This window comes from Staurois parvus, unplaced genomic scaffold, assembly GCF_062004578.1.
Source record: "Staurois parvus isolate SC_StPar_1 unplaced genomic scaffold, SC_StPar_1.0 ptg000829l, whole genome shotgun sequence".
NCBI lineage: Eukaryota > Metazoa > Chordata > Amphibia > Anura > Ranidae > Staurois > Staurois parvus.
In genome coordinates this window covers 147,842-169,464 of record NW_028318625.1, presented here as the reverse complement: position 1 = coordinate 169,464, position 21,623 = coordinate 147,842, and the positions used below count along the sequence as shown (strand labels likewise).

The window sequence follows — 21,623 nt, the reverse complement described above, 5'->3', positions numbered from 1 at the left end:
CAAGATCACTGGACAGCTAGCTACTGGTTTGTACACACCTTTAAAGTAAGCTTTATGTGGGAGTAAAACATTTTTTGTATTCACTGTAAAATACTAGTCCTAGAACTAGTCCAAATTTATCAAGAGATGGACACAAACTGCCACCGCCAAGTGATTTTTGTAAAAAAAAAAAATGGTGGTAATAGTGTAACTTGAGGGCTACACTCCACCATTGATACTGAGCCTCAGCAGTAAAGATAAGCATAACAGCATGAAAAACACAATACAATAGGGGCAGTGGTAGGGGCAAAGGGTGTGTCCCTCAATGAACTCAGAAGGATTTTACTTTGAGTACTAACAAAATACAGTTTTCTCTGTCATTCGTTGAGGGACACAACACTGCAATATATACCTGTTTGATATTTGCAAGCTGTATCCAGTAAGGGGCAGGTGACGCTACACAATAACAGAAGAAACAGATGAAACCCTTGAACCCCCATGTGAAAATAGGTCTATTCACACGGCCTCCTGCAAAACCTTGCAGTCGAAGCTGGAATCCGTTTAGGCACCTACAGTACATCCCGCTTGTAGAATCCTGTAAAGGTGTAAACAGATGACCAAGAAGCTACCTTACAAACTCCAGATTACTGTAGATACAGGTGCCTGATGATGGAAGGCCAAAAAAGCACTTACTGACCTAGTGGAATGGTCAGTGACCAGGTAAATAAATCTTTATGTTTCTCTGCATAAGCCTGAATGTCTGACAAATCTATCTAGAGACAATTGCAGAAGCAGCTTCAAGACCCTGGCAGGGCCCATCCAGAATGGTAAACAATAAATCTGGCCCCAGGAGGAAAAAGTGGCATTTAGGTAAACCCTGATAACATTCTCTTGATATTAATGTCTTGCACAATTACTCATGTTCCATCCACCCGCCTGTCTTTTTTAAACCACAATACCCCTCACTCGCTAACATGTTGGGGCAGAGCAAGCAGGTTACTACAGAATGGCACATGAAACACAGTTCATTCTTCAGGTTTTGCAAATGAACCACGGAAGCATTCACTATCAGCAGTGGCATTGCCACAACCACCACCAACAATTCTTAAATCTCACTACACCAAGCTGAAACCACGGTGGGCAGACTGAGTGACTGTCGAATTCAGGATTTGAACTTGCTATAAACAAAAAAGATCCAAAAAAGATTATCATGAAAGTTTGGGGACAAGTGTAGATATGGATTTATGTGAACTACTTGGTACAATGTAGGAGCATCCTCAAACAGAAGGTGGAGGAGCGCAAAGTCTCTAACATCCACCAGCTCCATGATGTCATCATGTAGGAGTGGAAGAGGACTCCAGTGGCAACCTGTGAAGCTCTGGTGAACTTCATGCCCAACAAGGTTAAGGCAGTGCTGGAAAATAAGGGTGGCCACACAAAATATTGGACATTTTCACTTAGGAGTGTACTCACTTTTGTTGCCAGCGGTTTAGACATTAATGGCTGTGTGTTGAGTTATTTTGAGGGGACAGCAAATTTACACTGTTATACAAGTTGTGCACTCACAATATGAGAGACTTTTGTGAGAGACTTGATTTGCAGAAAATAGAGATACCTGGGTGGGAAGAAGAAGAAGGAGAGATATGGGCCATAGAAAAAGAGGGTTTTCAGGTAGCTAGAAGGAGGAATAGAGAATAGAGAAGATAGGAGGTAGTGGGGGGGGGGAGGAGGAGGAAAGATTTTTTTCTTTTTTTGTTTGTTTGTCTTTTTTCCTCCCTCTCCATTGTTTCTCTCCAACCCTTCCACTCGGTTAGGTCATTGGAGACTTATTACCGGTTTTTAGAAATTGGCAGGACATAGAGGAGGATAGGTAGCTGGTGAAACGTACATGGTTGGAGCACCACCTTAAAGTTGAATCAAAAGTGGGGTTAGGACCACAAATGATTCGCAGGCAAAAAGGTAGCCTAAGGGATGTGGAAGGTAATGGGAGGGGTGGGAGAAGGGTATTGGGAGGTAACGGGGGGAGGGACAGAAGGAGTGGAGGGGGGGGGGGGGAGAGGGGAGGGGATGGGATGTGGGTAGGTAGATTTAGCCTCTGCAATACAGTAGGAGATATAGTAGTCTGGAGTAGTCCTAGAGGAGGAAGGGGAAGAAACGCACATGAGAGGAGGAGAGAGGGGATGGAGGAGAGGAGAGTAAGGGAAGAATGGAAGAGATACATTTTGTAACTTATAATGTTAATGGATTAAACAGCACAGGGAAGAGATTCAGGATATTTAAGGAGCTTCAGCATAGGTTGTCTTCAATGGTTTTCTTACAGGAGACACATTTGGGGAGAGAAACAAATGTGAAATTAAATTCTAGATACTATCCTTTGTATTTCTATGCAGATTCCCCAATTAGAAGAGCTAAGGGAGTGGCAACAGGATTCGCGAAAAAAATAAGGTTTGAGTTGGAGGACAGATTGGTAGATCCTGAAGGGAGATTTCTGTTTTTAAAGGGAAGATTACAAAAAATAGATTGTACATTAGCAAATATTTATTGTCCGAATAAGAAACCGGAGATATTCCTAAAAAATACTCTGAAAAAATTAATGGATTTTAAAAAAGATGGTTTAATTGTGACGGGCGATTTTCATTTTTGTATGGACCCTCAGATAGATACGACGTCTCCTGTGCAGAGGAAGGAGAGTAGGTCTCTGAGATCCTTGAAAAAAATTATATTTCAATGTCAACTTGCAGATATATGGAGAATTAAGCATATGAAGGATAGAGATTATACGTTTTACTCCCATGCACACGAGATGTACTCAAGATTGGACTATATGTTGCTGGAACATAGACTTATTGAGTCTCTGGTTAAAGTAAAAATAGAAGTAATGTCAATATCGGACCACGCTCCGGTCACAATGCAATTACTATGGGGAAATAAGATGAATGGGGGAAAAGCATGGAGGTTGAATGAGACACTTCTCCTGGATCAAGAGACAAATCAAAAAATCAAAAAAGATATAGAACAATTTTTTGAAGAAAATGATACAGGGGGTGTGTCTGTTGCAACGGTGTGGGAGGCTCATAAGGCTTATATTAGAGGAATCGTTATTGCGATCGGAGCAAAAAAGAAAAGGGAAAGAAGAGAAAAAATGAATGCGCTTCTCAGGGAACTCTGTGACCTTGAACAGACACATAAAAGTGGAGTAACAAAAGAGATTATGCAGAGGGTAATAAATAAAAGAGAAGAACTAAATAATTTTCTGGAAGAAGATAAGAGAAGAGTATTTAATAAAATGATAAGTGGGAGATATAGATGGGGAGATACGCCAGGAAATTATTTAATGAGGGCTCAGAGGAAAAAAAATTTAGGAACTATATAGAGAAAATAAGAGGCCCCAAAGGAGAATTAGTGTATTCAACTAAAGATATCGCTAGGGTGTTTAAAGAATACTATAGCAATTTATATAATATTACTCCCCATAGGTCTACAAATAAAGATGGAATAGGAAAAAAAGAAAAAAGGCAGATGTATTTAAAAAAATGCAGGATTACCGAAAATAAGTGAGGCACAATTAAAATCCCTAGAATTAGAAATAACGCAGGAAGAAATACAAATAGCATTAAAAAGTACCATGGTTGGGAAAAGTCCAGGGCCAGATGGATATACGGTGAGGTATTATAAGAAAAATATAAAGAACTATTAGTACCTAAATTGAAGATATACAGTTGCAAGAAAAAGTATGTGAACCCCTTGGGATTACGTGGAGTTTTGCATGAATTGGGCATAAAATGTGCTCTGAACGTCATCTAAGTCACAACAATAGAAGAACACAGGCTGCTGAACATAATACTACACAAACATTAGATGTTGCCATGGTTTAATTGCACATAACATGTAAACATTCACAGTGCAGGGAGGAAAAAGTATGTGAACCTTTGGACTTAATACTGGTTGACCCTCCTTTGGCAGCAATAACCTCAACCAAACGTTTCCTGTAGTTGCAGATCAGACCTGCACAATGATCTGGAGTAATTTTGGACCATTCCTCTTCACAAAACTGTTTCACTGTAGCAATATTCTTGGGATGTCTGATGTGAATCGCTCTCATAAGGTCATGCCACAGCATTTCAATCGGGTTGAGGTCAGGACTCTGACTGGGCCACTCCAGAAGGCGTATTCTGTGCTGTTGCAGCCATTGTTTTGTTGAAACAGTTTTGTGAAGAGGAGTGGTAAAGGAGGGTCTACCAGTTATTAAGTCCAAAGGTTCACATACTTTTTCCTCCCTGCACTGTGAATGTTTACATGTTATGTGCAATTAAAATGATAAGTAATCCCAAGGGGTTCACATACTTTTTCTTGCAACTGTATATGAATGCATTGGGGGGAGAGATGGCAATGAGGCGGGAATCCCTACAAGCACATGTAGTTCTAATTCATAAACAAGGTAAGGATGTCACTCAATGCTCAATTTATAGACTGATTTCTTTACTGAACACAGATACTAAATTATACGCAAAAGTTCTGGCAAATAGGTTGAAAGACCTAATGCCGAAATGGATACACATAGTAGGCTTTGTTCCAGGAAGAGAGGGTAGAGATAACGGATTGAGATCTTTGTTTCTTATAAAAAAAGCAGAAAAGAGAAAACCCCTATGGCGGTGCTTTCGATTGATGCTGAAAAGGCATTTGATAGAGTAGATTGGGGATATATGATGGATAAACTGGAAGTTTTGGGGATAGGAGACAGAATGAGAGAATGGATAAGGAAGTTATATAGTTTACCCTCTGCAGCAATCATGGTAAATGGGGATCTATCAGAGTATTTCGGGATGCTAAATGGAACAAGACAGGGATGCCCTCTGTCTCCACTTTTATATGTTTTGTCACTAGAGTCTCTATTGTCTACAATAAGGAATAATACGGATATAAAGGGAATATGGATAGGAGACACAGAGCATAACGTGGCAGCTTATGCGGATGATATGTTGTTTTATGTGGGGAACCCTAGGATAACATTGCCAAATTAAATTTTTCACTTAAAGAGTATGGGGAGATATGACATTTAAAAATGAATCCAACAAAAACAGAGATCGTAAATATAAACCTTCCAAACAGAGAGAAAAATAGGTTACAAGAGGAATTTCCCTTCGTGTGGAGAGAAAAAGAATTAAAATATCTAGGAATAAAATTAACTGTTTCCTCCAAGAACTTATATAAATTAAACAATATCCCATTGTTAAATGAGATCAAGGCTGAACTAAGGAAATTAGGAGGGGGAATCATCATGGATAGGTCATATAAATCTAATAAAAATGGTGATTGTTCCAAAAATTTTATATAAATTTCAAATGATACCAATTAAACTACCAGAAGTATACTTCAGAATAATTAAAAAAATGATAAGAAAATATATTTGGAGGAATAAAAAACCAAGAATAAGTCATGAAATTTTATGTAGAAATAAAGAGAAAGGCAGACTGGGAGTACCAGATTTGAAAAGATATTATAACTCAGTAATAATGGCGAGAATTTATGACTGGACACATAATGCAAAAGGGAAAAGCTGGGTTAAAATTTAAAATATAATAATACCAATTTAAGCAGAATTGTATGGTTACCCACACAATATTGAAGATTAGCAGATAGTACACGTTCGTTCACATTAAATGTTTTAAGAGTTTGGGATATATTGCACAGACAGATGGGATGGGAATTTAATTCACTGTTAATGCCTTTAGGTTCCACAGAGTGTTTTCCCCTAGGTAAAGAAGGTATCACAGAGAAGTGGATTAAGAAGGAGGATGCACAATTAAGGGATATAAGAGTGGGGGAGGAAATGGGTTCACTTAAGGAATTGAAAAAAAAGAGAGCAGTTTTCATGAGAATGGATGAGTGGCGGTATTTTCAATTAAAACACTTTATAGGGAAGCTTCCAAAACCTCTAAGAACAAGGGAGGATTGGAATCCCTTTGAGCGTTTATTAGACACACGGGGAGATGGAAAACACAGAACTTTTAAAATACAGTCATGGCCGAAATTGTTGGCACCCTTGATATTTTTCCTGAAAATCAAGTATTTCACACAAAAAAGGTATTGCATTAACACATGTTTTGCTATACACATGTTTATTCCCTTTGTATGTATTGGAACAAATATAAAACAGAGGCAGAAAAGCAAATATGACATAATGTCACACAAAACCCCAAAAATGGGCTGGACAAAAGTATTGGCACCCTTAACTTAATATTTGGTTGCACACCCTTTGGAAAACATAACTGAAATCAGTCGCTTCCTATAACCATCAATAAGCTTCTGACACCTCTCACCCGGAATTTTGGACCACTCTTCCTTTGCAAACAGCTCCAGGTCTCTCTTATTGGAAGGACACCTTTTCCCAACAGCAATTTTAAGATCTCTCCACAGGTGTTCAATGGGATTTAGATCTGGGCTCATTGCTGGCCACTTCAGAACTCTCCAGCGCTTCTTTGCCATCCATTTCTGAGTGCTTTTTGACGTATGTTTGGGGTCATTGTCCTGCTGGAAGACCCAGGATCTTGGACGCAAACCCAGCTTTCTGACACTGGGCCCTACAGTGCGACCCAAAATCCTTTGGTAATCCTCAGATTTCATGATGCCTTGCACACAGTCAAGGCACCCAGTGCCAGAGGCAGCAAAACAACCCCAAAACATCATTGAACCTCCACCATATTTTACCGTAGGTACTGTGTTTTGTTCTTTGTAGGCCTCATTCCGTTTTCGGTAAACAGTAGAATGATGTGCTTTACCGAAAAGCTCTATCTTGGTCTCATCTGTCCACAAGACGTTTTCCCAGAAGGCTTTTGGCTTACTCAAGTACATTTTGGCAAACTGTAGTCTTGCTTTTTTATGTCTCTGTGTCAGCAGTGGGGTCCTCCTGGGTCTCCTGCCATAGCGTTTCATTTCATTTAAATGTCGACGGATAGTTCGCGCTGACACTGATGCTCCCTGAGCCTGCAGGACAGCTTGAATGTCTTTGGAACATGTTTGGGGCTGCTTATCCACCATCCGGACTATTCTGCGTTGCAATCTTTCATCAATTTTCCTCATCCGTCCACGACCAGGGAGATTAGCTACAGTGCCATGGGTTGCAAACTTCTTGATAATGTTGCGCACTGTGGACAAAGGCAAATCTAGTTCTCTGGAGATGGACTTGTAACCTTGAGATTGTTGATATTTTGCCACAATTTTGGTTCTCAGGTCCTCAGACAGTTCTCGTCTCCTCTTTCTGTTGTCCATGCTTAGTGTGGCACAGACAGACACACAATGCAAAGGTTAAGTGAACGTCTCTCCTTTTTATCTGCTTTCAGGTGTGATTTCTATATTGCCCACACCTGTTACTTGCCCCAGGTGAGTTTACAGGAGCATCACATGCTTGTAACATTCTTATTTATCCGCAGTTGTGAAAGGGTGCCAATACTTTTGTCCAGCCCATTTTTGGAGGTTTGTGTGACATTATGTCGAATTTGCTTTCTTTCCTCCCTTTTTTTGTTTTGTCCCAATACACACAAAGGGAATAAACATGTGTATAGCAAAACATGTGTTAATGCAATACGTTTCGTGAGAAATACATGATTTTCAGGAAAAATATCAAGGGTGCCAACAATTTCGGCCATGACTGTATATTAGATTCTCACTGAAATAAACACAGATATAAGGCCACCATATAGATAAAAATGGGAAAGGGATATAGGGGTAATAATAGATGTGAAAAAACAGAGGAAAATGTATAGATTAATCCATGAAAATGTAAATATGCAGGAGGTGGAAATGAACTGCAAGTGTATGGCAAGATGGTATATTACACGGAGTATGGCACATAGATTGAGCGGAGATAATTCACCTTTGTGTTGGCGGGGATGTGGAGGTAGAGGCATTATGTATCACATATGGTGGGAGTGTCCGAAAATACAGGAGTATTGGGAGAAAATAGTGAACTTGATTCAGAAAATTACAGAGGTTGACATTATATTAGACCCAGAGACTTGCCTTTTTCACAGTACCAAGCTTTCAGTCAAAAAATATAAAAAATCTGGTGTATTGTATTATTTGAATGTAACAAAGGGTTTAATATACAAGTTCTGGAGGAGACAGGAGGTGCCAAAAATAAAACATTGGGTTGAAAGAGTGGATCAAATATGTAAAATGTAGGAACTTTACCATATAAAGGAAGATAAGATGGAGAGGTATCATATAAGATGGAATAAATGGGAGGAATTTAAAAAGTCAAAGTTAAATATAGAGTTTATGGGGGACTAATATAAAAAAAAAATATATGGTTACACTTTCTTCTTCTCCTTTGAGGATGAGGATCTCCAGAAAGGAACAAGAAAATGCACAGCAGGGGGAGTGGGGAGTGGGTCGGGGATGGGTGTTTTTTTTTTTTAGGTAGGAGGATGGGGGGGCTGGGGGGCGTAAAAAGTTGATATGTTAAAGGTATTGAAATTGTGTCAATATCAATGTTTTAAAAGAGTATGTTTGTACAATTTATATATTTTAAAAATCAATAAATATTTAAAAAAAAAAGAAAAGACTGGGTACGTTTGGAACGTCTTTCCTGTAGCCGTCGATCTAATTGGGTAGCGAGCTGGATCAGGTCCTCCAGGGAGGAGGGAGTTTCCACCCTAGCTAGTTCATCCTTAAGGGATTCGGACAGGCGCAGACGGAACTGGTATTTTAGTGCAGCTTCGTGTCGGCTGACAATTTGCGGAATTCCACAATGTAGTCCTCCACAGGCCGTCGGCCTTGTTGTAAAGCATGCAGGGCGGACTCAGCAGTGGAGGTCCTCTGGGGATCATCATAGAGAGCTGCCATGGCTTCGAAAAATGTGATCATGGAGTTGAGTGTGGGATTCTTTTGTTCTAGTAGGCTGTGTGCCCATGATTGCGATTTAACCACTTTAACTGCCTCTAGTGAGAAGATCCTTGGTTGCAATGCAAAATACAGCTCGCAGGCGTTTTTATAGACTCAGAATTTGCGTCGGTCACCTAGGAAGCGTTCAGGGATGGGGACCCTGGGCTCTGAAGGTGGTAGTACCACAGCAGGTGTAGCGGTAGGAGGCAGACTGGCTGGTGCAACTATAGGGCTCAGACTAACCAAGGGACTGCAGAAGTCGCGGAAGTAGTAAGCAAATGAAGGCGTCCTTCCAGCTGGAAGTATCCTTCCTGCAGATTTTTAACTGCTTGCGTAAGGGCCGTCATCTGTTGGCATATGGCCTCTAGTGCGGAAGCACCTCTCCCGGCCTCAGATATATTGGCCAGTTGATACTATCACATACCTGGTGACAGAGGCCAATGGAGAGAGGGCTTCCCTTGCACCTAAGTTCCAGACTCCCCTGAAGGTGGGAGAGCAGGAGTCAGGCCCAGAGTAGCACAGGTCGCCTGTGGGAGTGCTTGTTTGGTGGTCCACCCAGGAGCACGGCTGATGCACTGAGATGGGGTCTGCAGGCAGGGAGCACCTGTGCGAGGTATGCAGGTCTTCCAAAGAACAGAGGATCACAGGATAACCAGTTCGAGCCAAGGTCGGGTGCCAGGTGGGGATCGGAGCAGACGTAGTCAAAAAGGGATAGCCGAGGTCATACATAGAAAGCAGGAGAGAAGATCCGTTAGACAACCTGGGGTTAGGTCGGGGTTAAACAGAGCACAAAGGTCCAGGAGCAAGCCGAGTTGTTAACAGGAAATCACAAGTCAGGACAGCAAGAGAACGAAGGTACTAGGGAGCCAGAGATCAACCAGCACCTGAGAGTAGTGCAGGGCTTCCTTATAAAGGCCGTTTGGTGCCAAATTTGAGCTGATGTGAACTTATGCGGCCATGCCAGCTACTGGCATGGACTGCCGAGGACAGAGCCCTGACACTTGGCTCTTCTCCTGGCTCTGACCCCAGCTTGTTATATGGACTCTGCTACTGTCTGCCTCCTTGTTTGACCCCGGCCTGTTATACGGACTTCGCTTACTGCCTTGCTCCTGTGTACGATCTCGGCTAGATCTGTGACCATGCTTGCTTCTATTCCTGACTGATCTTCTGTGCATGATTCCTGGCTCTGGTTCCTGGCTCCACCCCCTGTTCTGCTCTCCTGTCACGATCCGCCTAAGCATCTGGAGTTCCACCTGTCCTGCTGGTAACCCAGCACAAGCAAGACTGCACCTGCCCATCTTGAGTGTCTTCTGCCCTGCTGCAAGGTCAAGTCCATTTCAAGTGCCTCCTCCACTCTGCTCATCAGGCTACTGTAAAACAGGCAACCCATGCTTCTTTGGGCACAGCAATCCCTGTTCCCACTTTCAGGCGTGCTCTGCACTCAGTCGCAAGGGGACCCCTCTCATCACCTCAGCCTCCGACCAGGTACATGACAGTTTTGCAGTCCACCTAGCCAATCTTGAGCCCAAAAGTATTGGGATACCCCTCCACATCATTGGATTCAGGTGTTCCAATCACCTCCATGGCCACAGGTGTATAAAATCAAGCACCTAGGCATGCAGACTGCATCTACAAACATTTGTGAAAGAATGGGTCGCTCTCAGGAGCTCAGTGAATTCAAGTGTGGTACCAGGATAGGTTGCCACCAGTGCAGTACGTACATCCGTGAAATTTCCAAGCTACTAAATATTCCACGCTCAACTGTTAGTGGTATAATAACAAAGTGGAAACAACTGGGAACAACAGCAACATAGTCACAAAGTGGTAGGCCACATAAGATGACAGACCAGGGTCAGCACATGCTGAAGCAGACAGTGCTCAGAAGTCACCAACTGTCTGCAGAGTCAATAGCTAAAGACCTCCAAACCTCATGTGGCCTTCAGATTAGCACAACAACAGTGAGTAGAGAGGTCATGTAATGGGTTTCCATGGCCAAGCAGCTGCATCCAAGCCTTATATCACCAAGTGCAATGCAAAGCGTTGGATGCAGTGGTGTAAAGCACACTGGACTCTAGAGAAGTGAAGACGTGTTCTCTGGAGTGACGAATCACGCTTCTCTGTCTGGCAATCCGATAGACGTTTCTGGGTTTGGCAGTTGCTAGGAGGATGGTACTTTCCTGACTGCATTGTGCCAAGTGTCAAATTTGGTGGAGAGGGGATTATGGTTTGGGGCTGTTTTCAGGGGTTGGGTTTGGCCTCATAGTTCCAGTGAAGGGAACTCTTAAGGCGTCAGTGTACCAAAACATTTTGGATAGTTTTATGCTCCCAACTTTGTGGGAACAGTTTGGGAATGACCCCTTCCTGTTCCAACATGACTGCGCACCAGTGCACAAAGCAAGGTCCATAAAGACATGGATGAGCGAGTTTGGGGTGGAGGAACTTGACTGGCCTGCACAACTGACCTCAACCCAAATGAACACCTTTGGGATGAATCAGAGCGGAGACAGAGCCAGGCCTTCTCATCTGACATCAGTGCCTGACCTCACGACTGTGCTTCTGGAACAATGGTCAAACATCCCCATATATACGCTCCTAAACCTTGTGGACAGCCTTCCCAGAAAAGTTGAAGCTGTTATAACTGCAAAGGGTGGGCCAACTCAATATTGAACCCTACGGGCTAAGACTGGGATGCCATTACAGTTCATGTGCATGTAAAGGCAAGTGTCCAAATACTTTTGGCAATATAGTGTATTTTTTTTTTAGTAATGAGAAAAAATAGTGAAAATTAGGAAAAAAGTGATTTTCTGTTTATTTTGACAACATAAAAATGTAAAAGACAAGGAACAGTGTTTTTTTTATTCTGATTTTTTTTTTAATTTGTCTGAATACCAAATTAAACTTTTACCAACTTTGCCTGATTTTTCCAAGTTATGGGGGAAATATATAGTTTTAGAAACAAAGGTGTACATATTAGATTTTATTTACGGTCCTTTTTTCTCATACTATGACATGACAACAAAGGCCCTTTCTTTGAAAATGTATTGACCCAAAAAATTGATCGCTTTGATCAGAAAACAGTTTGCAGTGTTAGATTGTGAATGTTTTCAAAAATAGTAGTTTTATATTAGGGTTACTTAAAATGAAAGCAAAAAAATAAAAAAAGACATAAGCAATTGTAAAAGAACGGGGTCATCAAAAACAGGTTCATATTTTCTATTAATTTGTCTTATCCAGTTAGCAATAGTTTGGCAAATAAATATGGTAGTAATTGCCAGCTGCAGGACTGGATTTGCAACTTCAAAGGAAGCCTTTAAGAGGCCTTCAAAACACCTATCAAGAGAGGGAACTTCCTCAATAGGAAATGTAAGGTGTTATTTGAGGACTGAAATGGCAATTTTAGTACCAGAACAACCCATTTTTTTCTTAAATTTCTTTTCGCAATAAGTTTCTTTTAAATTTCAGCAAAAGGTTTAGGAGGAGTGAATATCCTCTCAGGATTATTATTATTATTATTATTACGTCGAGTTTATATAGCGCCAAAGGGTTTGCTCAGCGCTGTACAATAGAGGGGGGGACAATACATGAAACATTACAGCAACTACAAACAGCACACGAGGGGTTATAGGGCCCTACTCTTTCGAGCTTACAATCTAGGAGGGAGGGGGTAGTGGTACAGGAGGAAGTGGCTGTGGGGGATGGAATGGTAGGAGGAATGAAGGAGAGCAGCAGTTAGGTGAGGGTGGGGTAGGCTTCCCTGAAGAGATGGGTTTTCAGGGAGTGCCTGAAGGTGAGGAGGGAAGGTGACAGTCTGATGGATTGGGGTAGTGAGTTCCAGAGGATGGGGGAGGACCTAGAGAAGTCTTGCAGACGTGCGTGTGAGGAGGAGACCAGGGAGCAAGATAGAAGGAGGTCCTGTGAAGAGCGAAGGGTACGGGTAGGGTGGTACTTGGGAATCAGGTTGGTGAGGTAGTTAGGGGCAGTGTTGTGAACGGCTTTGTAGGTCAGAGTGAGTAGTTTGAATTTGATGCGTTGGGCGATAGGGAGCCAGTGGAGGGATAGGCAGAGGGGGGTGGCAGAGGTGGAGCGGGTGTGAGGTGGATGAGTCTAGCCGCTGAGTTCAGGATGGTCTGAAGCGGGGAGAGCCTGCACTGGGGTAGGCCGTGAGGAGGGAGTTGCAGTAGTCAAGGCGTGAGATAATCAGGGAGTGTACGAGTAGTTTAGTGGTGTCTGGGGTAAGGAAGATGCGTATTTTGACGATATTGCGGAGGTGGAGCCTGCATGTGTTTGTAAGTGATTTGACATGAGGTTGGAAGGAGAGGTTAGAGTCCAGAATGACTCCAAGGACTTTGGCTTGCGGGGCGGGATTGATGGTGGTGATGTTAGTAGTGATGGATAGGATGGGGGGGGGCGCAGGCAGGAGGGAAGACGAGAAGCTCGGTTTTGGAGAGGTTAAGCTTGAGGAAATGGAGTGACATCCAGTCAGAGATGTCGTTTAGGAGGTGAGTGATGCGGGCGGAGAAAGTGGAGGTGAGGTGGGGGGTGGAGAGGTAAATTTGAGTGTCATCAGCATAGAGGTGGTAGTTGAAGCCATGGGAGTGTATGAGTTTGCCAAGGGAGGAGGTGTAGATGGAGAAGAGAAGGGGTCCAAGGACAGAGCCCTGGGGGACCCCAACAGAGAGGGGGAGGGAAGGGGAGGTGGCACCATTGTAGGAAACGCTGAAGGAGCGTCGGGATAGGTAAGAGGAGAACCAAGAGAGAGCGGTGTCTCTGATGCCAAGGGAGAGTAGTTTATTAAGGAGGAGGGGGTGGTCAACTGTGTCGAAGGCTGCGGAGAGGTCCAGGAGGAGGAGGACAGAGTAGTCGCCTTTGGCTTTGGCGGTTAGTAGGTCATTGGTGATTTTGAGGAGGGCCGTTTCGGTGGAGTGTAGGGGACGGAAGCCGGACTGTAGTGGATCAAGGAGGTTGTTGTCAGTTAGGTGGGCGCTTAGGCGGTCGTAGACTAACCGCTCCAGGAGTTTGGAAGTGAGTGGCAGCAGGGAGATGGGTCTGAGGTTGTTTAAGTCAGAGGGGTCCAGGGAGGGCTTTTTGAGTATGGGGGTGATGTGCGCATGCTTTAGGGGGGAGGGGAATACGCCGGTAGAGAGGGAGAGATTGAAGATGTGGGTGAGGGAGCAGATGAGGGAAGAGGGGGGTGACTGGAGGAGTCAAGGGGGGATAGGGTCCAGGGGGCAGGCAGTGAGGCGGGCTTCTGAGAAGACCCTGGTGACTTCCTCAGTGGTAGCGGGGCTGAAGGAGTGCAGAGCTGGGGGGGTTACGGTAAGCGGGGTCTTGGGTGTGGGGGGGGCAGTGCGGTTGCGAGGTCAGAGGAGGGAAGAGATGAGGGGGAGATAGGGGGGGGGCTAGGTGGGGAGGTAGATTGCGAGTTGACTATGTCCTGACGGATTGCATCAATCTTGTTGTGGAAATGAGTGGCAATTTCGTGGGCGGTGAGTGAGGTACTGAGTGGAGGAGGGGGGGGAGAGAGTAGGGAGTTGAAGGTGGAGAAGAGTCGGCGAGGGCAGGAGGAGAGGGTGTTGATCAGGTTTATGAAGTAAGCCTGCTTGGTGGCGTGGAGGGAGGAGGTGTAAGTTAGGAAGGCAGATTTGTAGAGGGAGAATGCACGGGGGGGACCTGGTTTTGACCATAGTCTCTCTAGCGCGCGACTGCGACGTTTGAGGCATTTAGTGTGGTCGTTCTGCCATGGTTGGAGCGGTCTGGGTTTGATGTAGCGTGTGGTTAGGGGTGGCAGAGAGTCTAGGGTAGCTGATAGTGAGTCGTTGTACGTGTTAGTGGCTAGGTCAGGACATAATAGTGGAAGGATGCTGTCGTGTAGGCGGTCGGCAGCTGAGTGGAGGGGGGCCGGGTTCAGGTTGCGGCTGGTGATGGTTTGGCGCTCTGGGGGGGGGGGAGTTAGGGGAAGGGGAGATGGAGAACGTGAGGAGGTGGTGGTCGGAGAGAGGGAAGGGGGTGTTAGAGAACTGGTTGAGGGTACAGAGGTGGGAGAAGACGAGGTCCAGGGTGTTCCCAATGGTGTGGGTGGAGGATTGAGTGTGCTGTGTGAGCGCGAAGGAGGAGGTTAGGTGGAGGAGTTGGGAAGTAGCCGGGCTGTTGTCGTTGATGGGGATATTGAAGTCCCCGAGGATGATGGTTGGTAGCTCAGAGGAGAGGAAGAAGGGAAGCCAGGTGGCGAAGTCATCCAGGAAGCGGGGTATGGATCCGGGAGGCCTGTAGATCACTGCGATCCTTAGGGGGGTGGGGGTGAAGAGCCGGATACAGTGAGCAAATTAGGATTAGACCAAACCTCATGTAGTGTACTTTTGTGGGTGCATGGAAAAAGTCTTTTTTATTTTGCTTGCTTACTTAGTGCCCATAGAGGCTTGTTTTGGTCATTGAGTATCAGGTGCTGGTAGACAAAGACTTTTTTGCACCACTTCAATCAATATGTCCACTGTGGAGTGGATTTGTCAAAAAGCCATAGCTTGTGGTTCATAAAATACAGGGTTTTTAAAATCCTTTGCAGCTTCCACTACAATATCTATATCCACATTGCGTTCCTCCATTTTATTCTCAAACAGGTTGGAAGGTTCTAGCTCTGCTTCATGAATGTAGTCATGGGGGAGGAGAAGTGAAGCGTTTTTGGCCCATGGAAACTGAAACGTTTTAGGAGTGCCATAATGTTTTCAAGGAATTCAAACAGTGGCAGGGAAAAAAATAGTTTTTACTTGGCTGTAAATTCCATATCTTAATTGTACAGTACAGGACACAGGCTTAATATACATAGACCCATGGACATCCCCAACCAAGTGCTGTTGAGGGTATCTTGTGGCCAAAACCTGCACTGGACATTCACCTGGTAAAACCTGGGAATGGTAGAAACAGAAGACTAGGTAGTGACTTTACAAAGCTGGGCAACATAAGCTTGCTGTCAGAATGCTTAAACTCTTGGGAGCAATGGTGAATCTTGAAGCAGAATGTCCCTTGCGAGGTCATGAGGTTAAAGTGGTTTTAAAGGCTCAAGGTTTTTTACCTTCATGCATTCTATGCATGAAGTCAAAAAACCTTCTGTGTGCAGCAGTGCCCCCAGCCCCCTCAATACTTACCTGAGCCCCATCGAGATCCAGCAATGTGCACGACAGCCTCGGCTGTCTCAGGTCTCTGCCTTCTCATTAGCTGAGACAGCAAGTGGGAGCCATTCGCTCATGCTGCTGTCAATCACAAGTAGTCAGCCAATGAGAGAAGGAGGGGCAGGGCCAAGCCACGGCTCCGTGTGTGAACTGACACAGAGAGCAGCGGGTGTCCCCTAGCAACCTGCTTTCTGTGGGGGCACCCAACAGAAAGGAGGAGCCAGGAGAGCCTGTGGGGAACCCGTGAAGAGGAGGATTCAGGCTGCTCTGTGCAAAACCACTACACAGAGCAGGTAAGTATAACATGTTTGTTATTTTACAAAAAAAGCGAACCTTTAGTATCACTTTAAGGCAAACATGGAGTCCATCTTCCTGAGAGAAGCTGCAGTTTTTTCTACACTCTGATAGCTCTGATCACATCCAGGTACAGTAACTTGTTGTTGAACCTGGGGGCCAGGATATCCACACCTGGAGTTCCCCACTTCTCCAAGTGCTGATGACTGAAGTAATACACCTTCAATTCCTGATATGTCTACAGCAAAAATCACTGGACAGTGTTTCTCTGTTCATGAGATGATCAGGCTTACTACCTTCAAGGCTGCACAATTCTGGTTACCATCCTGGTGATTGATTTAGACCACAGCCATGGTGTTGTCTGATTGCACCCAGATCAGAGGACCCTGATGTAGGAGGGTCCAGTGGCGCAGAGCCATTTTTATCACTCTAAGCCACAATGTTGATGGGGAGCTCGGCTTCCTTGGGTGAGCATGGTCCCTGAACTGTGAGCGATTGGAACACTCATCACCAGCTTGAAAGACTTGCATCTGTTGTTATCACCTTCCACTGGTATGGTAGAAATTCCTTCCACATTGCCAAGATTGGATTGTATATCCACCAAGCTAGAAAGTCCTTTGCTTGACTGAATAGAAGCATTGGAAGGTCAAGAAAGGGAGCGTGTTTGTTAGATACCAGCAGGATGTTGCATTGGAGAAGCCTTGAATGTCAGGTGTCTGGTGAACTTCCTTCTAGGAATGGAACAGCACAGCGGTGTATCCTGGGATTAAGTGAGATCTGCTCATCCAGAGGTCCTCTTTAGGATGGATGGGTCTGCAGCCTGGTTACAGGGATTCCCTCCTCTGGGTGCTGGATAAGTAAGGATCATCTGCAGGCTCTGTAATTTAATAGCTCACCGTACAAAAGGGTTGGGCAAATCCTGATCAGCCATATGCTGATCAGCCACTGAGCGGTGTCCGGTCCCGAAGCTCGGCTGCGCGGATGACGAGGATGTTAAGTGTGTAAATCGGACTCCTCCTCCCTGCACTTCACCACAAAGATGGCAGACCATTACTTCCAAGTACAAGCATTTGAATTCTGCTACAGTTGGAATCATTTATCATTTCTTATCGTTTATGAACTTTTATTGTCATTTTTTTTAGCACTGCACTTTATTTATTTATACAGTTTTATATGGTTACTTTTAGTGCTACAGCTGCTTCAATTAGAGCGCTCACTTTGTCTTAACCTGTACTTGCCCAGGTATGTCTCTTTGACCTTCAGGCCCAAGCGTGAGATCTGAGAGGGATCAGCTTGTTTTCTGAATGAAAGACGTTTGCTTGGTCTGTGTCTAGAATAAGTCCCAATTATTCCAGGCAAATAGAAGGTTGGAAAGTAAATTTTAGAAGGTTGATTACCCAATGGAAAGTTTGAAGTATCAGAATAGTCCTTTGGATGTTTGTAAACAGTTGAAAAGGAAATTAGTCTGTCAGAAGAAAATCGTCTATATACCCTGTGAACCTAATGCTCTCAGTTATTAAGGAGGCTGCAAGAACCTTTGTGAACACTCTGGAAGCAGAGGATAGGCCATACAGTAGTGCAATAAACTAGAATTGTCTGTCTTCTACTGTGAAGCACATAAAATGTTTATGAGGTGGGTAAATTGAAAAATGCAGATAAGCATCTTGGATGTCTAAAGCCAGCCATCCCTGCTGAACCAGCTGAATTTTGATCCTTGTATGAGCACCTTGATTGTACAGAAGTCAACTTTTGTTTACAACCAGCCTGTCAGCTATGACTAGAGCTGATCATTGTATTCTGATGGTAAGGAATTATCAATACTCTCAGAAAACAATAGCTCGGCAGGAATTATTCCTCTATCACCTTGAAGGAGTGGATGGAGGAATCAGGCCAATTTTTTCAGCCAGCTTAATGCGATTGTAAAATTTGCCCCGCTCCCACTCCCTCCTCATTGGCTCAGTGGCTGTGATTGACAGCAGCAGGAGCCAATGGCTCCCGCTACTGTGGGAGCCAATGAGGACAGAGAGACCCAAGAGAGCCGTGGCCCTCATGCACATTGCTGAATTCAGATGGCTATCAAGTATGTATAAGGGGGGGTTGAGGGGAGGCTGCATCCAGAAGGTATTTTACCTTAATTATTAGAATGCATTAAGGTAAAAAGTCTTCTGTCTTTAGAAACACTTTAAGGATGGTACATGTTCCCCTTGTCTCAGAGAGGTGACAACTTACCTTGTGGATTCCATACAAAACTTTGGAACTTGAAGGTACTTGTTTAGGGACTTTGGGTCCATGATAGAACAAATTTGACAAAGAGGCTGTGCCTCAAAACATGTAATCTTGGAGACCAGAGTCGCTTCTGGCTGCTGGGGACTCTGGATTATTGTCTGCTACATAACTTCCAGTTTCACAGTGACACGTGTTTGGTCTGCTCGCTCCAGCATGACAGTTTTGGTATTTCAGCCGGCCAGATTCCCTGCTGCTTCCACTTTCCATTTGGATTGCGGATTACCATACACATGAGGGTGGGGTATTCAGGACCAGTGCTCTACTGCCATATATTCCCCCTGTGGTCTGAATTTATGCACAATGTACACCACAGATGCTACAGTAAGCGGTCTACAATCATAATTGCACAGTGTGAATTGATTTTAACCCTTCATTGATTCATAATAAAGTATTCCTTGTCAGTGATATTGGACAATTTGTACCCACAAGTATGAACATTACATATTACAACAGCAATCTAATGGCTTCATAAACCATGGGCACCATTCATGTCTTTGCACTAAGATATTGTGTGCATAGTAGGATCTCACAGCAACAGGACAGTTGGGACTAATTTGGGTTTAATTGGATACAGTGATTTGGCGCCTTGGTTTTTTTAATAATAAAATAAAAGGTGAACGTATCATTTAATGATGGAAAAAAATAGATTTAACATTACTTATGGCAATGAAAAGTATAACAGGAAGTAATAAAATTAATAACTCCCATTCCTCTGCCTATGTGTTTGCACTTTCTGCTAACTGATGCGGAGGGTCTAATAATAGCCAGGAACAAAATACAGGGAAACCCTGTCTTACTATATCCACAATGCTGGGCTTGTTAGGGGTCCAAGCTTCACCTGCTTAGGTGGACCTATACAGCACCCTGCAACCAACTCACTCATTGCACCATGTACCAAGGTGAGAGCCAAATGCAGGATCCAGTAACAAAAGCAAACATTGCAAGCTGGCTCTGTTGCTAAAGAGTCTGGGTACAGTTCCCAAGCTGTACACGAGCGTTACTGATCCGGAAAATGCTAGTAAGCCACGACGGCCAAAAGCAGTCTAACTTTGACTGAAGTGTCAGATGCAAAAAGTAAGATTTTTTTTGCAAAAACAATGAAATTAAATTTTTTCCAAAAGAGAAAGTTTCCATCACCAAAGGACACTTGCAAAAAATGGAGCATCATGGAGTGGGCAGGGTTACATGGGTGTACTAGAGGGCAACCCAGCAAAGACTTTTGTTGGTGTCCAATCACCTGAAGGTAGCAGCATATAATCTATGGTTCATGGTTTATATATCGACTCCTGTGTCCTGTATTGTAAGATAAATTTTTTATTCAGAAAATGAAAAATATGTTATATAGTAAACAAACATTGGACAGAGAAAAGCTGCACCTCAGGGAATGTTGTGCGTGTCCACATTGTGTTGTGTGAACATGGCCCACACAAGCAGGGTTAAATCGAACCTGAGACTATTCATGATATACTCTGCACAAATTTGAAACCATCCTTCTACCCATAATATGTGCTTTAATTATTGTGCCAGTGGCAAGAGTCTCACATATACACATAAACCTCAAGGCAAATTTCCACTTTATATAAGTTTTTGCACACGAATACACAGTATACAGAGTTAATACTTTGCATGAGGCCACGAAGGTCATAAACGGTCTAACCTTGACTGAAGTGTCGGATGCAAGAAGTAAGATTTTTTACTTTTTTTTGCAAAAACAGTAAAATTAAATTCTTCTACAAGAGGAGAAAGTTTCCATCACCTAAGGACACTAGCAAAATATGAAGCCAAGTGGAGTGGGCTGGTTTAGTAGAGGGCAACCCAGCAAATGCTTTTGCTGGTGTCCAATCAACTGAAGGTAGCAGCATATAATCTATGATCCATGGTCTATATATTAACTCCTGTGTTCTGTATTGTAGGATAAAGATACATTTTTTTCAGAAAATTATATAGTTATATAGTAAACAAGCATCGGACAGAGAAAAGCTGCAGCTCAGGGAATGTTGTGCATGTCCACATTGTGTTGTATCAGTGGCCATAGCCCACAAAGCCAGGGTTGAATCGAACCTGAGACTATTCATGATATACTCTGCACAAATTTGAAACCATCCTTCTACCCATATTATATGCTTTAATTACCGTGCCAGTGGCAAGAGTCTCACAGATACACATAACCCTCAAGGCAAATTTCCACTTTATATATGTTTTTGCACACAGAATACACAGTATACAGAGCTAATACTTTGAATGAGCCTACCTTAAAGGGGAACTTCATTAAAATAGTTGGGGTCTGGAGACAATTTGCAACCAACAACTGTTGAGACAATGAACACACATAATTAACACGTATGTAATGCACAGTACAATTTAAGTACATTAGTCACAAATATTATTTTACATACAAAATAATGTACTGAATGCAGTGGTTAGGAGTAGTGATTAAAGCTATTAAGGAATGCCAGCTTAACAAATTAGAAAAACTATTTCTTAAAAGATGAAACCCTTTACATCATATTTACCCTCTGTAAATAACCAGGGCAAAAACAGGGACAGAACAGGGTAAGACGATGGTTTAACATAACTCCTGGTAGAAGCTGGTACAATCTCTGTAAGACTATTACATTTAATATGTCATAAAAAAGAAAAGAAAAAAGTAAAACATTATTTGCATTCGTTCACTATTACTGCTAAATCCCAGCAATGAAAACTAATAAAAATCGCCTTATACACAAGAATACTTCCTGTAACCATGAAAAACAGGAAGTGAAATGACATGTTAGGACACAACAGACCTGCAATTGCCCTTCTCTAGCATGGGAGGTGACCAAACTGTAGGTAGAATCAAGAGGAACTCTGTCATATGTGTGAATGTGTCCTGAACTGCCAGGAGCTGTAATGGCACAAAGGAACTCGTACACAGATTTTTTTTCATTACATATTTTTCAGGGAATAAAGACAATTTGTATTCAATGTTGTACAGGTCAGAAGAGCACTCTCTAGGAATGATTGCAGCAACAAACAGGA

At 43.4% G+C, this 21,623-nt stretch overlaps 1 protein-coding gene across 4 annotated transcripts in view; it reads right to left on the bottom strand.

The window, feature by feature from the left end:
• The window catches only part of CTNND2 (catenin delta 2), a 529,941-nt gene that overhangs the window by 463,640 nt on the left and 44,678 nt on the right, over nucleotides 1-21,623 (bottom strand). For all 4 annotated transcript variants that reach the window (XM_089655247.1, XM_089655250.1, XM_089655248.1 and 1 more), the window contains exon 2: nucleotides 20,857-20,913. The gene's annotated coding sequence lies outside the window, so the exon portion shown is untranslated. The remainder of the gene's footprint in view (nucleotides 1-20,856; nucleotides 20,914-21,623) is intronic.